Source organism: Panthera onca, chromosome C1 (assembly GCF_046562875.1).
Source record: "Panthera onca isolate mPanOnc1 chromosome C1, mPanOnc1 haplotype 2, whole genome shotgun sequence".
In the NCBI taxonomy this organism is placed as follows: Eukaryota; Metazoa; Chordata; class Mammalia; order Carnivora; family Felidae; genus Panthera; species Panthera onca.
In genome coordinates, this window is record NC_138346.1 from 51,723,586 (window position 1) to 51,741,513 (window position 17,928).

General features: G+C 34.6%; 1 protein-coding gene across 9 annotated transcripts in view; it reads left to right on the plus strand.

Moving 5' to 3' along the window:
• PDE1A (phosphodiesterase 1A) overlaps nt 1-17,928 on the plus strand; it is a 327,820-nt gene that overhangs the window by 108,126 nt on the left and 201,766 nt on the right. The gene's annotated exons all lie outside the window — the stretch shown is intronic.

Genomic DNA, 17,928 nt, shown 5'->3' on the forward strand with positions numbered 1-17,928 from the left:
TATTTTTATGTAAATTGATTGACTAAATTCCATTGGCTAAAACCAGTGGTAATGCCAAATTTGGGGCAGTGGGGTGGTTCTCCTTGGGTGCAGGCACTATAAGCTGACATTTTCTATAGAGAATTAAAAAGCAGTAATAACCAATTAAAAGTCAGTTTGCTTTTTATTACCACCATGTGCCAGCAACTAATACAGCAATTAAACAGTATCAGTGATAAAATACTCCTCAAGTGTCCTATGCTGACTTAACTTCTATCGTTGTATATACACAATATTATGTGTTTATATATATACACTCATATTATTGTATATCTACATACATATCTTATATATGTATAGTATTTATAGTATGCATAAGTGTATACATATGTATTATAGATATATATTACTTATTATTTGATAAACGCTGTGTTCTACAAGGGGGATCCTTTGGGGGAATCTCCAGTTATCCAATAGTCTCCTGGCACATGCAGACACAATACTTAACGTTTGTTTCAAGAGGAAGCAATCGGCCAAAGAACTAAGTTCTCTTTTTTGGTCATTGTGATATCGTTTATTTCACATATGCTGTTTAAAGTATATTGAAGAAAGCAAAAATTGCACTCAAATCAGACACAAATGATTTTGAACAATTTTAAACTTTGGAAAAGTTTACCAGGTATAATACAAATGTTTCCTGACTTTTCTAGTGAAGACATTTTAGTGGCAATTTTTCAACTGTAGTTGCATTGGAAAGCTTTTAGAATTGACCCAAAGAAACAATGACATGAATAGAACTTCATTGTGAAATATAATTCCATAAACCTTGCCAAAGTTATCTTTGATATTTTTTTCTATGTATTTTTATATCTGTTGCTTCATGTGAAGGAAACATTTTCAAAGTGCCCTTTGAATTACTCTGAGTGGAGATAGATGAACAAATCCGACAATGAATATGTGAAGAAGATAAATTTTGACAACATTGTTGAATGTATGCAGACATTAAGGCTCAAAACAGAGAATGCAATATTATTGATTACTTGAACAGAACACTGTGTAGATATACTTTTTTCTTTTTTATAAGCAAAATACTTAAATTAAAAATTAATCTACTCTGTTTTCAAGTTTCTTTTTTTTAATGTTTACTTATTTATTTTTGAGAGAGACAGAGAGCACAAGTGGGGAAGGGGCATAGAGAGAGAGTGGGAGACACAGAATCCGAAGCAGGCTCCCGGCTCTGAGCTGTCAGGGCAGAGACTGATGCGGGGCTCGAACCCATGAACCGTGAGATCATGACCTGAGTCGAAGTGGGATGCTTAACCAACTGAGACACCCAGGTGCCCCCTTTCTCAACTTTCTGACATATCTTTACTATTTATTTTATTAATTATATTTTTATACTGGCATACCAGCACAAATTCAGCTAGAGAAAATGTTTACTGTCTATATTTATTTTCTAGCCATTAGTATTATTTGTCTCATTTCAGGATTGTATCTGAGAATACTTTTTTCATATATAAGGGAAGTATTAAAAAAACGATCCACTCTGGGTATCCAATATGCTAGGTATGACCCTGGCTAAAATTAAGGGTTATTTTAAAAATTCTTCTTGGATGATGGTGGGAAATAGCTTTTTACTTCTTGGTCTCCAACAGAGTTCTGAGCATAGCAGTTGATAATACATACTTATTGAATGAAAAGACACATGATAAATGAATAATAAACAACTGCTTAAAATAAGCCATGTTTGGTCTGCTAGCATTACTGGAAATCTACATTTTTACTGTGAATCTAAGAACCTAAAAATAATTTGACTGCTAATCAAAACTACTCCTTTAGGTTTTGGCTGAAAGATGAAAACTACTAAATAGTTCAGTAAACTTCAGAATGTTTTAATCCCCTAAAAAAATCCCCTAAAAATACTCTGTAAAAGATTTTGAAATTTCGGGCCTGGTTTGACTTTTTGTTTTTTTTCATATAATACGGGAGTGATAATAGTAGTACCATATAGGGCTGAAGTGAGAGCACAATGAGATAAAATATAGAAAGTATGTAACAGTGCTCAACATCGTCTGAACATTTGATAAATGGTAGCTATCATGATCATATAGAAGCTTACATTTTTTTGATAAAATTACTTTGACCTCATATGGGTCCATAAACCTTTCCATTTGAGGAGTAAATATTTCTAGGCTAATGTTTTATTTTTCTTTAACAAATTTTAGGACACAGGGGCACCTGGGTGGCTTGGTCGGTTAAGCATCCAACTTCAGCTCAGGTCATGATCTCACAGTCCGTGAGTTCGAGCCCCGTGCCAGGCTCTGTGCTGACAGCTTGGAGCCTGGCGCCTGCTTTGGATTCTGTGTCTCCCTCTCTCTCTCTCTGCTCATCCCCTCCCACACTCTGTCTTTCAAAATTAAATAAACATTAATTTTTTTTTAAATTTTAAGATATAGAGATTTGGTACCTGTAGCTTTTGACAAAAATAAGTGAAAGCCAGAAAATGGTGAAAATGGAATAAAAAACTGTGGGAGAAAGGAATCAGATCTCTGAGAGACATATTCATGGTTTCCTACAAGCCAAGTTTACATCAGGACCACTTGACAAAATCCTATCTAGAACTTAGGCTCATGAAACGCCAAATTTCACTGGCCCTAGTGGCATCAAGCAGGGTCAAGCAGCAATAGGCTCCCTTTCACTATCAGCTATGTCTTCTTGTTCTCTTTATATAAATTATATTGGAGAAGTAGAAGAGTAACAATTCATTTACATGTTTAATTTCATGTAGCTCATCATTTTAGCCTAGGGAAGGGCTGTACCAGTGGGGGGAAAATATACATATAAATGTAAGTATACATATATACATATATATACACACACACACGTATACATACATTTATATTTATACACTTTTAAAACTCTTCTCAGTCACGATGATGTCATTGCCCAGCATGTCTGTGATGTGCATTGACTGTGACAAAGTGTACACCAGTTTTGTGTGATTCAGTCTGTTGTCATTTGGATAGTGTTGATCCATAGTAGACTCTCTTTATTGCCTGCTTGTATGGTAAAAACAATAATCCCATCTCACATTTTTAGTTTGGGCTACTACAGAAATAATAAACGTAACTACCTGGGATATTTTTACACATTCTTCTATTGTTTTAAATTTAAAACAATATAATCTGACACAAATCTTGAGGAAGGGGGCAGCATTTATTATTATTCCTACACATAATTGCAAATGAGATGGTTAGGTAAGTGTGGAGTCATGGAGTTACATGGTGAGGAAGTGGTAAAGTCCAACCTCTGCATTCTGTCTAGAGCACTTTCTACTTTATTATACAAATTTGTGGTGAAAATCGTGTCCATAGATAAAAAGCATTGGATTGAGAAGTTGTTATCTACAAGTGATAAAAGTTAACTAGGAATTTGGACTTTATTTTGAAACTAAGCCTGGATTACCATATTTGCCTTTTCAGAATTCCTATTGAACAAATAATCAGTAAAGGGAGTGGTTTTATTGTTATTGTGTTAGTAATTCCAAAAGTGGTTAGTAATTTATATTATTTTTTAGTAAGCACAATTCTGTGATACCCTTTATCCAATATCGTTATATATCTATAATTTTGGGGACAGGGATGGGTTGGCCAGTAAAGCAGCAATCAGTAGTGTCTTATGTCCCAAACTAGATCTTGGCAACCAGTTTTCGGTTATTTCCATTAATAAACATCGCAGGACTAAATTCATTTTCTCTTGACTCGTCTGTCCCTGCCCACTAACCTAAACTTCCTATAATACCCCTTTATTATGTGATGAATGAAATTCAAACTTCTCCACTGTTTGCTACTGATGGTACTTTGTTTATTTTCTTAAACAGAGCTAGAAGTAGTGGTGTGCTGGTAAACTACCTCTATGAAAAGAAATTAAAAAGCTGTGATTTGTAGCATTGGCCAATTTCCCTTGTCTAAACATTTCCATCATGGACTTGGAGTTGGAAAGAAATGAGCATGATGAGCTCTTCAGAGCTGGTGAGGGTTGGGCTCCAGTGCAGTACTGGGAAGGGAATTCAAGATCACCATACTCTGACTTGTAGAGTCACAGAGGAGAAAAGTCAAATCAAAAGCAAAAATGCACTTTTCTTTTTTCTCCAACTATGGGTACCTAATTTAGTAATTTACCAACAACTACCTGAGGGGTGAGCAATTTATCCAAAAGTGGTGGTAGTGATGAGCATAGGGCAGAGTATTACTATAAAGTATCTATGGGAGATGAGATCAAGTGAACATATGTTGATAATCAGAAGCCAAAACAGATCAACAACAGGAGAATGCTATTCCTACCTACACGTGCGATGCTGTAACCCAAACAGATTAGGTAGACAATTTAAGAATAATTGTGCATTGGAATGGAGACATACCTGTAGCTTCAAAGAATCTGTTACAGTTCAAGTTTGTATTTTCCTATTTTAGTAAAAAGCAAAATCACAGAGTGACTTCCTCGTGCTGGTCCAGAAGTTTCTGGTCCAGAAATTCACCTTTCTAAAAGTAAACACAATGTATGAGGGAGAGTGTCTTCTAGGATTAACCAGCAAAGAATAATCTAATTGCCAGATCTTTTTTTTCTTCATTTTTCTCACTTTCTTTTCAAATTCAATCATGTAATTTAGATACTCTGTTAATTATAGTAATTACATTTTCTGGATTTGAATTGAATAGCAGTCATCAATTTTTATCCCCTAAATTTAAATGCCTTAAATTAGATTTCATTATAAAATGCTAATGTCAAGTTTCTGCCTGTGGAGAAACAGTCATGAAATGGAAAGTGCAAATGGTATTGTAATCTTCTGTCTAAAAATAAGAATGAGTAGTTGAGTAACTGAATGATATTTGAAATTGTGGTATATAATCAGATTTATTATATTTTAGACTTAGAATACATATTAGATGTTCAGTACTATTCAATCCCTTAATTATATTACTCTTAATTGATTTCTTTTGGTGGGGGTGACTCAAATAGAATCTAAAAGAATTTAAAGGTTAATAGTACATAGCCTTGTTTTGTAGTATATTCTAATATCTCTTTGCCAGCTTCAATTTATCATGCAAGTGGTGTTGGTTTATGGTAGTCAAAGACTATGTGGCCAGGCTTTTATAATACCAGGAATAATAAATCTTTAATTTTTCTAAGGATACAATAGATACTAGATGAAGATAATTAGATGAGCCTTAAGACCAGAATGGATGGACACCGAGTGTTTCAGTTTTTACCTGTTTCTAGCTATGAATCGATTATACACAGAACATTAAAAAACACTTAAATTTATAAATTGAAACAGATTTTTTTGTACTGATTATTCTTCATGTAGTAGCTAAGCTGTCTGGCTCTGGACTGTGCACAATTTCATATTTTTTACAAAATACGAACACCTTAATTGGGTTTGCAGACACAGATTTACAGGCTTTACTAAGGCTTTAGTTATATTAGTCTTATGAATGAATTACATAGAATCCAGACACTATGTGAAAAAGCCATTCTGAAGCAGCATGAATATGTTGTCTCCTAAAGTTAGCCTAAAACCTAACTAAATCTGCAAATAATAATACAAGATATCAAGGTGAGAAGCATCACAGATTAGTAGATGACTCTTTGCCAAGAAATGATACTGCAAGAATACTGTGACTTTACTGAGGTATCAATGACTGAATGGAAGAGTCAAGGAAGTTTCCATGAAAGAGGTGGAAAATGTTTGCACCCTGCAGGAGGATAGGAGTCAGGTAGGTGGAGAGAAAGGGAGTTGGGTTTCTTAGTGGCAGGAATAGTATGGGGGTATGCCTAGAGAATAGACTTTAGCACATTGGATTTTTCAGCGATGGTGAGCTGGCTATTCTGGCTGAAGTTAAAGATTAGTTTAACTGGACTGTATTATAGTGTTTCTCAATTTGTCATTTTCATGCAATGCACCTGGACACGCTGTTAAAATGCAGATTCTGAACCAGTAGGTCTGGGGTGAAGACACTGCACTGCCAAGAAGCTCTCAAGTGATGTTGCTGCTGTTCTTCCTGGTCCACACTTAAATAGTGAAGTGTTAGATTTTATATTTATCTTTAACCGTTCACTTGGCATTTTAGCTTGGAAAAGTTAATTAGAACTTATGCATAGATGGCACTTACCGGATTTCATCTATTTTTACCTGTCATTACTGTGCTGAAATGATTTTGAAGCAGTTCACATCCTTTTAAAAGCTTTCCTAAGGGTGATACTACCATGATTTCCAAATGTTCTGGTCCTAGTTTTTGTCGGCTTGCCTCTTTGATGAAGTTTCTGACAGCTGTTAGGCTTGATTTTGCCATCTCACTCCCTCTTTCTTTCTCATTACACTTTTTTGAATCCCGTCTGCTGGACTAGTATTTGCCGCCTGTGGGATTCTCACCTTTCAATGCTCTAATTCTGTCTTCCCAATACCTTCCAGGAATATCTAACTGTGACCTCTCATTCAGCACCTCATCTTGAGTCTCCTTACTTGTGATCTGCCTCTGGTCTCCCTCATCCACCATGTCCATGTTCCTGGTCTGAAATTGCCAGATGACATAACAAAAAGTAAAGGCACTAACGTTTTTGTCTGATATGACTTGACTAATTATAATTTTATTGATTGATTAATTAATATTTAATTTAATTAAAACCCTCTCAAGAGGCTAGTGATTTTTAGTCAAACTGACCAAGAACAATCCAAAAGTGATGCGTTCCATCCTATATTTGGTTTTTTTCTGGATATGGGGAACTTGAAAAATTGACTATAAAATGAATTGTTCATTGTTAGATGAGAGAAAAAGTTGGAATTTTCTTCTCCTTTTTAGTATAGAAGGATTTTGATATAGAGTCAGCTCTCTTGAATATGTAACTATAAAGAATTTCATACATTTCTTACAGTAATGTCCCTTCTGCTTTTCTCTTGGGTCATTAGACAGAAGTTATCCAAGAGAGAAAAAGGTGGAGCTGTCAGATTTGGGGCTTGGGTGAACTTCTAGTCTGTCTGCAGCATGAAACTTCCTTTTGGATTATTTTCTATTTACCAAGGCCATTTTCAAAGCATACTTGTATTCTTGTAGAATATGGATTTAAAAAAATTTTAATGTTCATTTATTTTTGAGAGAGAGTTAGAGTGTGAGTGGGGTAGGGGCAGAGAGAGAGAGGGAGACACAGAACCCGAAGCAGGCTCCAGGCTCTGAGCTGTCAGCACAGAGCCAGACGTGGGGCTCGAACCCACGGACCACGAGATCATGACCTGAGCCGAAGTCGGACGCTTAACCGACTGAGCCACCCAGGCACCCCTATCTATTCATCTTTTGATGGACACTTGGATTACTTAAATAATGCTGCTATAAACATAGGGGTGCATGTATCTCTTTGAATTTGTGTTTTCATATTTTGGGGGCAGATACCCAGTAGTGCGATTACTAAATCATAGTGTAGTTATATTTTTAACTTTTTGAGGAAACTCCATTCTATTTTACACAGAGGCTGCACCAGTTTTCATTTCCACCAACAGTGTAAGAGGGTTCCCCTTTCGCCGTATCCTAACCAACATCTGTTGTTTCCTGTGTTGTTAATTTTAGCCATTCTGACATGTGTGAGTTGGTATCTCGTCATTTTGACTTGCATTTCCCTGATAATGAATGATGTTGAGCATCTTTTCACCTGTCTGTTGGCCAAGTAGATGCCTTCTTTGGAGAAATATCTGTTCATATCTTCTGCCTGTTTTTAATTGGATTATTTGTTTTTTGGGTGTTGAGATGTTTAAGCTCTTTATTTTGGATACTAACCCTTTATCGCAGATGTCATTCACAAATATCTTTTCCCATTCAGTAGTTTGCTTTTTAGTTTTATTGATTATTTCCCTCACTGTTCAGAAACTTTATTTTGATGTGGTTCCAATAATTTATTTTTTCTTTTATTTCCTGGGCCTCAAGAGACATATCTAGAAAAATGTTGCTACAGTCCAATGTCAGAGACATTACCGCCTGTGCTGTCTTCTAAGATTTTTATGGTTGCATGTCTCATATTAAATAAGATGGGTCTTTAACCCGTCTTGGGTTTATCTTTTATACATTTTTTGAATGTACATTTATGGTTCATAGAGTAAGGACTTATAGCAAAAAGTGAACACTAATGGAAAAATAAAAACTCCCCTCTGGTAGAAGCTATTAATGTTTTGCCCTAGGCTGGAAGGTCACAGGTGCTCTGACATTTTTGGCAGAAAAAATGAAAAATGAAAAAAAAAAAACAGAGAAAAGAAAGAAAAAGAACTTTGTGACACATTTAGGGCAGGTCATCTAAGACAGTGCCCACCCCATCAAGTGGTCTTTCTCTTGCTTGCTGTTTTGGCCTCAGTTTCCTAAACGTCTCCCTAACCTGTTCTTCCCTCCACTTTATTATACTCAAAATATGAATTCACTTTCTCCTCTTGCCATAAGAGAATGATTCTTTGAATATGCTTAGTCCCTTAAGTGGCTTAACTGGAAAACTCTCCTCAGGGTTGATGTGTGAGTCATCTGGAAGGCTAATTAGGGCGACAGTATCTAAGGAGACTCCTGTGAGAAATGCTGTAAAGAGGAGGGAGATAACGAAGATATTTGTGTGCTGAAAGCTGTTTCTGCTAACATAAACAAAGGCACATCATCTTGGAGCATTATTCCTAAAGGGTTTGTGTAGAAATTATTATAATATAAATGGAGTGTTTCTCACTTTGTAGAAGTATATTCTAAATTTTTAAATGTTTTTTTAAATTTATTTTTGAGAGACAGGGTGAGAGAGAAAGAGAGAGAAAAAAAAAAAGCATGAGTGGGGGAGGGGCAGAGAGAAAGAGAGGGAGACATAGAATCTGAAGAAGGCTCCAGGTTCTGAGCTGTCAGTACAGAGCCACGGGGCTCAAACTCATGAACTGTGAGATCATGACCTTAGCTGAAGTCAGATGCTTAACTGACTGAGGCACCCAGTCGCCCATAGAAGTATATTCTAAAATGTGCAAATCTATTGTCACCACGTCAGAGAGGTGGTTAATTTGAGACAATGCTTGGGAAAGAAAAAAGAAAAAATTAATTTAGTTTGCTCAGTCTCTGCTATATGGCAAAGACAGAATCTTCATTTAGTCATGTGAAAAGCACAAGTAGCGTGATACAAATGTTAAATGGCATGAGAAAGAGTTAAAGATAAAAATCAATTATTAGTAATTATTATGGATCATATAATATAACTATGGGACTTTCAGCAGCTATTAAAAAGAATGAAATAGATTTCTACATTAATTTGAAAGTATTCCCCAAATTTATTAATATTGAAAAAGTTAGCTGTAAAACCTACATTAGAATGGTTTCACTAAAAAAAAGGGATTGGGGCTCTATAAGTTTAAATATATGTAGTGCTTTTATAAACTGAGCATTGAGAATGATATTACTGTAGAATGATATATACCATAATATTAATGCTGATTAGTTTAAATCGATGAGATTGGTAAGAGGAAGGGGAACATACTAGCTTTTAAATGTATATACTAATGTGCACACACACATATAGATATATAATGTGAATATATACTAATATGAATATATGTAAAGAGTTAAATATATAAATATATATTTAGAATAAGCATGTACTAATTTAATTATTAAAAATTTATAAAATTGAGAGCGTATCGGTAGTTTCTGGTGATTCGGAGCTGGGAGATGGTTTGACTCAAAAGGACACTGTAAAGGGAATACTTTTGGCTGATGGAACTCTTCTGTATCCTGAGTGTGATGGTGAGTAATGATACACAAATCTATGCATGAGCCAAAGTTCATAGAATTTCACACCAAAAAAACACACTTAATTGAATGTGAGTTTTTAGAAACTGTAAAAGTCAGTGAAGAAAAAAAAAACAATATTTAACAAAATATTGAGAAGTGGGTAATAAAAATAGTCCTTCAAATTCTACCAATTATAGACTAGACAGAACAACCAAATTTTTTCCAAGAGAAAACTATGCCAAAATATTGAAAACTTTAGGGTTATTTTCCAATTTGAGACCACTTAATCACTGATAGTCAAGAGAATAAGTCAGTGAGTCAATAGGATGGGTAAGTATTATTTGCCCTGTTTTATAAATAGGTTAACTAAAGCTCAGGACAGTTTAGTAATTTACCTACAAATACATAGTTAATACGACTTTAAGTTGAAATCCAAACTTTAGAAAAAAAGGGGTCAAGATTTCTATAAGTAAAAAATATATATGGGATACAAAATAGTTGTATGAATGAAATATAATAAAGTAGTAATGAAAAACTAGCAATATTTGGGATAGAAATATATTCCTTTACACTAAGAGTAATAAAACAGGCCATAGACATAAGTAGTTACTTGTGACCCACATCTATTCAGGCATCCCTGGAGGCTCTGTGGATAGTGATCACAAATTACTGTCATCATCTCAGTGTACAGTTCAATCCAGGATGCTGAAAATAAAGCAATATATTATTTTTGTCAAGAATCTTAATTCAACTCTGCAAAAGCACTTGACCTACATACTTGTAAAAGGGCTTTTAATGAAGTAGTAGGTAGTAAAGATGATAATGATTTAACATGGGTCCTTTGTAGTATTAAAAAAAGTATAAATTTGAAGCCTGTTTGGTAGTGCTACATTCACATCTTATCGCAATGTTGAACTCTGTGTTTCTGTGTCAATAGGAGTTAAGTGGCAAAAGAGATCAGAGTTGCATAGTTAAAGCTGGCAGTCTACATTATAATTCATGGATATCTCCATTTGCAGTAATAACAGTGAATATTAAATATCTTTCTTCCTTTTAAGTGGTCATAATTCAAAATGGCACATTTTAAATATAAACTGTTTTACAAGAGTAGAATAGGAATTTCCTCACTGACTTCATCCAATTCAAGTTTTATTTATTTGTTTTGTTTTAAATTCCCTCTGTCTTTCTTATTTTTTCAATGTCAAATACTGTTTTTCATTTTTGCCTCATCTATTTAAACCACGCGCATCCTTTCGGAGCTCAGTTGAAATCCCATGGTTTTTTTTTTTTTTTTTTTTTAATGTTTTTAATGTTTATTTAGTTTTGAGACACAGAGTGCAAGCGGGCAGGGCAGAAAGAGAGGGAGACACAGAATCCGAAGGAGGCTCCAGGCTCTGAGCTGTCAGCACAGAGCCCGATGCAGGGCAGGAACCCACGGATCGTGAGATCATGACCTGAGCCGAAGTCGGAAGCCCAACCGACCAAGCCACCCAGGCGCCCCGAAATCCCATGTTTTTAATGTAAACCTCTTTGGAAATAATGCTTTTTATTTTCTGAAATCTTACTATACTTAGAATATAACATTTTTTGTTCTATGCAAGTTGCTTTTATTTCCAAAAATATTGTAAGCACAGAGACTTTATCATGCTCCTTTGACATTTCCCTAGCATCCATTCATCAAGTAGGTATCGATCACCTTCTCTATTCAAGGCACCATGTTGACTGGGGAGGGAGATACAAAGATGACCTAAAACTCATTCCTTACCTTAAAGAATTTACTATCCAATAGAAGAGATAAGACTTGTTGTACATGTGACTCCAATAATAGACATTGTATCATACAAAGTGATTAAAAAAGAAAAAAAGAACAAAGGACACTTCAGTGTTGCTACCATGGGTAGAGGATATTTTTCCCATTGATTTTTGAAATAGTCCATGAAACAGCTTTCCTAATCTAGTTTCTTTCTTTTTTTTTTTAATTTAATTTTTTTCATCATGATATATGTACTCTAATTCCCATTACCCATTTCACCCATCCCCATCCACCTCCCCTCTTGTAGCCATCAATTTGCCCTCTATAGTTCAGAGTTTGTTTCTTGGTTTACCTCTCTCTCTCTCTCTCTCTCTCTTTCTCTTTTTCCCCTTTGCGCATTTGTTTTGTTTCTTAAATTCCGTATATGATTGTAATCATACAATATTTGCCTTTCTCTGACTGACTCATTCTACTTAGCTCTCTGCTCTATCTATGTAATTGCAAATGGCAAGATACTAATCTGATTTCTTATCCTGGAAATTTCCTCCTTATGTCTGACACTAACACTAATAATTCTTAAAATTATATATAACATTTTTTTCTAAGAAAGAGTTTATTGAAAAATACATTTTTTTCTGATTCATGCATTTCCCTCCATACTGCAATGTCCCTGAAATCAGGTTGTGTGTGTGTCTTGTCGGTTTGTTTGTTTCACTCTCAAAAACTTTATAGTCTTCCAAGACGGAATGATCATGGTACAAGTTCCAATACAAATTTCAATAAAATGTGTTTTTCTTAAAATTTTTCTTAAAATTTAAATTCAAGTTATTTAGCATACAGTTTGTATTTTTAAATGATGTCTTACAAAGCCTTTTGGGGAGATGGCAATCATGATACTAGGTTAAACAATGTGAAATTACGATACGAATAATTTTTGACCTACACACCCAGCAATTTTGTTTGACATAATTGCCAGACCATTTATAAATTTTCCCATTTCTGTTCATCACATCATCACCTCAGTTGTGTTAGGTGCATTATTCTTACTACACATGTAGTTTGCTGCTCCTCAAAATGTCCTTAAAAATATCATACTGGAGATGACATTAAAATGAAAAGTAATTTTGCACATGAAAAGGTACAGGAACAAAGCAGCGGGGACTATATTTGACATTGGAGCAAGCATTTTTATGGAATAAGTGATCTTAAGTATCTGTTTTCCTGCAAAGCAGTAATAAAATGCATAGAGAGCCCCAATGGGAGATATTCACAAGTAGGTAAAGCTGTGCTATGCTATTCCTTAGATATATAAACAAACATTACTTCTCATTTTCCCAGGTAATACAACTAGAGGTAAGAGCAGTTGTCAAAATCACCTGGACTGATAAAATAAATGCCAAAGTGATGAGAAGCTGGTGAGGCCACCATGGTCATGCAAGAATATTATAAAAAACATTTTGTTATAGTTTAAATGGCAATTTTTGTTTCCTTTTAGTGGTATAAAAATAATAGTGTGTCTTACACTGATGATATAGATTCATTGCAGTGAAATAATTGAGATGTTTGCTTGTTCTTGAAGAACATTTTAAAAGTTGTTCACATAAATTATGCTATAAAGAAACAAAGACTCTTTAAATGACTATCAACTTTTGGAGAACACTCAATCAGTGTATTTATTTATTTATTTTTATCCAGTCATGGCTAAAACGTGATTTCATTTACTTCTCCTTTGTGTTTTATTAGACATAAGTTCTGATTATTTTTAAAGTTTCTTTATATTTGTAAAAAATTTAGTGGTGCCTGGGTGGCTCAGTCGGTTAAGCGTCCATCTTCGGCTCAAGACATGATCTCACAGTTCGTGAGTTCAAGCCCTGCGTTGGGCTCTGTGCTGACGGCTCAGAGCCTGGAGCCTGCTTTGGATTCTGTATATCCCTCTCTCTCTGCTCCTCCCCTGCTCACACTCTGTCTCTCTCAAAGGAATAAATAAAGAATTAAAAATATATACATATATATTTGTAAAAAATTCAAATAAACTGTCATATAGTAATCATTTCTTGTTTTTATGATATACTTGATCTCTCCCCTCAATGAATCTCAGGTCCATACAGCGAAATAGTATGAGTTAAATAATAGTTTCAGATGGCATTTGAGGTGACAGAAATAAATATGATGAAAAGATAACTGGCACAGACAAGAAGTATTTAGGAATCAAAAAAGGAAGAGATCTTGAGAAAAATATCAGGAAAGTCTTTGTGTCTTGAAATATGGGTGGAAAAAATTTTTATTCAGGTCTTTTGACCATTTTTAAATAGGATTACTTGCTTTTTTGCTTTTGAGTTCTATATATATTCTGGTTATTAATTCTTTTGGATATTAGTCCAATAGATACGTGGTTTGCAAATATTTTCTACCATTTCTTAGGTTGCCTTTTCATTTTGTAGATTGTTTTCTTTGCTCTGAAGAAGGTTTTTAGTTTGATGTAGTCCCAATTGTTTATTTTTTCCTTCTGTTGCCTCTGCTTTGTGTGTCATATCCATCTTTGTGTGTCATTGCCGAGATGTTGAAGAGTTTTTCCCCTATATTTTTTTCCAGGAGTTTTACAATGTTAGGTCTTACATTTAAGTCTTTAACCCATTTTGAATTGATTTTGTGTTTAGTGTAAGGATCCGATTTAATTCTTCTGTATGTAGATATTAAGATTTCCCAATACCATTTGTTGAAAAGACTGTTCTTTTCCTATTGTACATTCTTGGCACTCTTGTCAAAGATCAGTTGACTGTATATTCTGGATTTATTTCTGGGCCCTTTATTCTGTTCCACTGGTTTATGTACCTGTTTTTATGCCCCTACTGTATATTTTGATTACTACAACTTTATAAATAGTCTGAAATCAGAAACTGTGATGCCTCCAGGTTTATTCTTTTTTCCCAAGAGTGCTTTGGCCATCCAGGGTCTTTTGTGGTTCCATAAAACTGACCACTAGGTACGTGAAAAAGTGCTTAACATTACCAATTATCAGGGAAATGCAAATCAAAACCACAATGAGACATCACCTCATACCTGTTAGGATGTTTGGTATTAAAAAGACAAGAGACAACAAATGTCAGAAAGGATGTGGAGAAAAGGGAACCTTTATATCCTCATTGTTGATGGGAGTATAAATTGGTATAGCCATTATGGAAAATAGCAATGTGGTTCCTCAAAATACTAGCAATAGAACAACCATATGATCCAGCAATCCTCCTCTTGGATGACCTGAAGGAAATGAAATCAATATCTTGAAGAGATAATTGCACTCCCATGTTCATTGCAGCATTATTCATAATAGCCAAGATATGGAAACAATCTAAATTAAATGTTCTTAGATGGATGAGTGGCTATATATTCATGGAGATGTAGACCAAAGTGTATAAACAGGTCTTAGAAGAATGACTTCTGAGGATCTAATGTACAATATGGTTGTATTAGTTAATAATATGGTATTGTATACTTGAAAGTTGCTGAGAGTATGTCTTAAGTATTCTCATCACACACACACAACATGTTAGCTATGTGAGATATAATTGTGTTAATTATCTAGATCTTGGTAATTATTGTGCAATATATATATGTATATCAAGTCATAATGTCCTATTCCTTAAGGATATATAATTATGTTTGTAAATTATTTCTTAATAAAGTGGGGCAAAAAGAAAGATGGGTGGAAATAGGATAGGAAGAAAAGGGAGTACAGGTATCAATGAATGGAATATTAGAAAGACTGTGAGAAAAACTACAATGAGAAAACCAAAGAGATTTTCAGAGTATGGGAAGGATTTGAGGAGATTAATTATAAATGAGGTGGAGAGAAAATTTGGGACCAGAATGAGGGGTCCAGATATGGATTCTGGATTTTATCATGGTGGTGGTGAGGAGTAGTTAATGATTATCTTGATCGCAAGTTGCAGTAATTAAGCTGTGGAAACTTTTAATTTATCAAACATAATCTTTTATTTAAAAATTTTTTCAGAAATATTTTTACAATACATTAACTTTCAGACTTTTAGTTATTAACATATGCAAGATGTTATGTCTCATAATTTAGGAAATGTCCATTTAATTCTTCTAGGAATAATGATACAAGTTCCAGAACAAAAAAATTAAATGTTAAATGAATAATAAAATGTTTTTGAAATACTTTGTGCAAAAAGAAAATGTCCCTAAGATTTTGCTCTTTTTTCTATATAGTAAACTAAGCTTGTGTATTCCATGGTTTTAGATGCTATATTAGTTTTGTTTTGCTGAGTAACAAATTATCACAAACAATGGCTCAAAACAGCACCCATTCATTAGTTCAGAGTTCTGTAGGTCAGAAATTCCAGCACACTAGGCTGGCTTTTATGCTCAGAATATCACAAGAGCGAAATCAAGGTGTCGACCAGCCTCTCATTTAGAGGCTCTGGGAAAGAATATGCTTCCAAGTTCATTCTTAAAGTTGGCAGAATTTTGTTATTTGCAATGAGACTACAGTTCCTGTTTCCTCAATGGCTGTTAGCCAGGAGCCACATTTTAGCTTCTATGGGCTGTTCTTGATCCTCTCACATGGTTCCTCCATTTTCAAATCTTCAAATCTTTCTCTTGCTTTGAATCTCCCTGGCTTTTTCTTCTGCTTTTTTTATATGCAACCCTCCAAGGAAACCTCTCTACTTTTAAAGGAGTTGTATGATGATCTTTGGACACCTGGATTATCTCCCTATTTTAAGGTTAACTTTTCCCTGTAATAATACAGCAGAGATAATCCTAATCACAGCAGGGATTTGTCATCATATTCACAGGTTCTGCTTATACTCAAAGGACAGGAGGTTACAAAAGAATAAAGATCATTGGAGATTATTCTTAGAATTCTGTCTACCACAGTTATGTATTTGATTATTGTTAAAACTTATTCATAATATTATGAATGGTGGAAATAGTGTAAACAATATTTCTTAAAGAAATGAATAATGAGTAGGTACTAGTGAAAAAAAAACATGTATTCCAAAAACAATGATTAAGCAAGAATAAAATAAAGTTAAAATTAAAAATATATAACGGTTATTCTTTGTTAGCAAAATTGAACTAAGTTAATACAGGTCTTATAAGCAATCCCTATTTTATGTATACACATGCCGTTATGCTGACACATTCAATTAAGACCCTTTAAGAAGGCATTTGCCACTATCCCATGAACCACATAAAGGGACTCTTCACTAATCTCTCTGGAAACCATACAAAATCACATTTTGATCTGATAAGATGGCCTAGTAACAAATTCAGAAGTTTTGTGTCTAGGCTGGAAAGGGCATGATAGTAGTGGGAGTTGAAGAAAATCCCCTTTTCTCCCAACACCCTAGATGAAAACAACCTTGTGAGTGTCAAAAATCTATCAAGAACTCCATTAGTTCTATTTCTTCTGAGAAATGTAACAAAACAAAACAACCTCCCCCAACAAAACCACACATAATTAATGAAGAAAATCTATCACATTCACATCAAAGTAATTACACACCTTTCATGACCACCTCCATATCCTTAAATGCTCTGAGTTTATTACTACTTCTCCATTCAATCACTGTTTTGATTCAAATACAACCATGACTCCTGGCTAGTAATGTTGAGTATGAATTGATGGTGTTCTTTCCTAGTTTTACAGCAGCATGCTCCATGTCTGACCTCTCACTTCTAGGGTACTGGTGCATTCTCAGGTGATCTTCAGTGCCCTTGAAATAACTAGTCATGGGCCTGCTGAGGTTTATTCAGTGGTATTATCCTTGCCTTATGCAATGACCATAGTTTTTATTAGCTTATGAGTTGAATTTTATAAGTTACCATCAATGACTTACAATTATCCCAAAGATGAAGAAATAGTTGGGGCCCTGGGTGGCTCAGCTGGTTAAGCATCTGACTTCAGCTCAGGTCATGATCCTACAGTTTGGGGTTTTGAGCCCCGCATTGGGCTCTGTGCTGACAGCTCAGAGCCTGGAGCTGCTTCAGATTCTGTGTCTCCCTCTCTCTCTCTGCCCTTCCACCACTTGCACTCTGTGTCTCTCTCAAAAATAAATAGACATTAAAAAAATAAAAAAATAAAAAAATAAATAATATACCCAATTACAAAAAATCTATAAATTATTATTAAAAATAGGTAAGTAAGAAAAAAAATGTTTACTTAAAAATATAAATTTCAACCAAAATGACCCTTTAAATGATCCCGTTTAACATAACTTTTAAATTTGGTATAAAACCTAGCATGCATGCCATTGTTCTAAAAATGAACAAGGAGATGTATCACAGTGACAGAATGGGCAGAGGGAATGGTTTATTCTACCTGGACAGGAGACAGAAAACTTGGAAAGTTTAAAGAGGAGCTGAGTTTTTTAAGATGAATTGGTG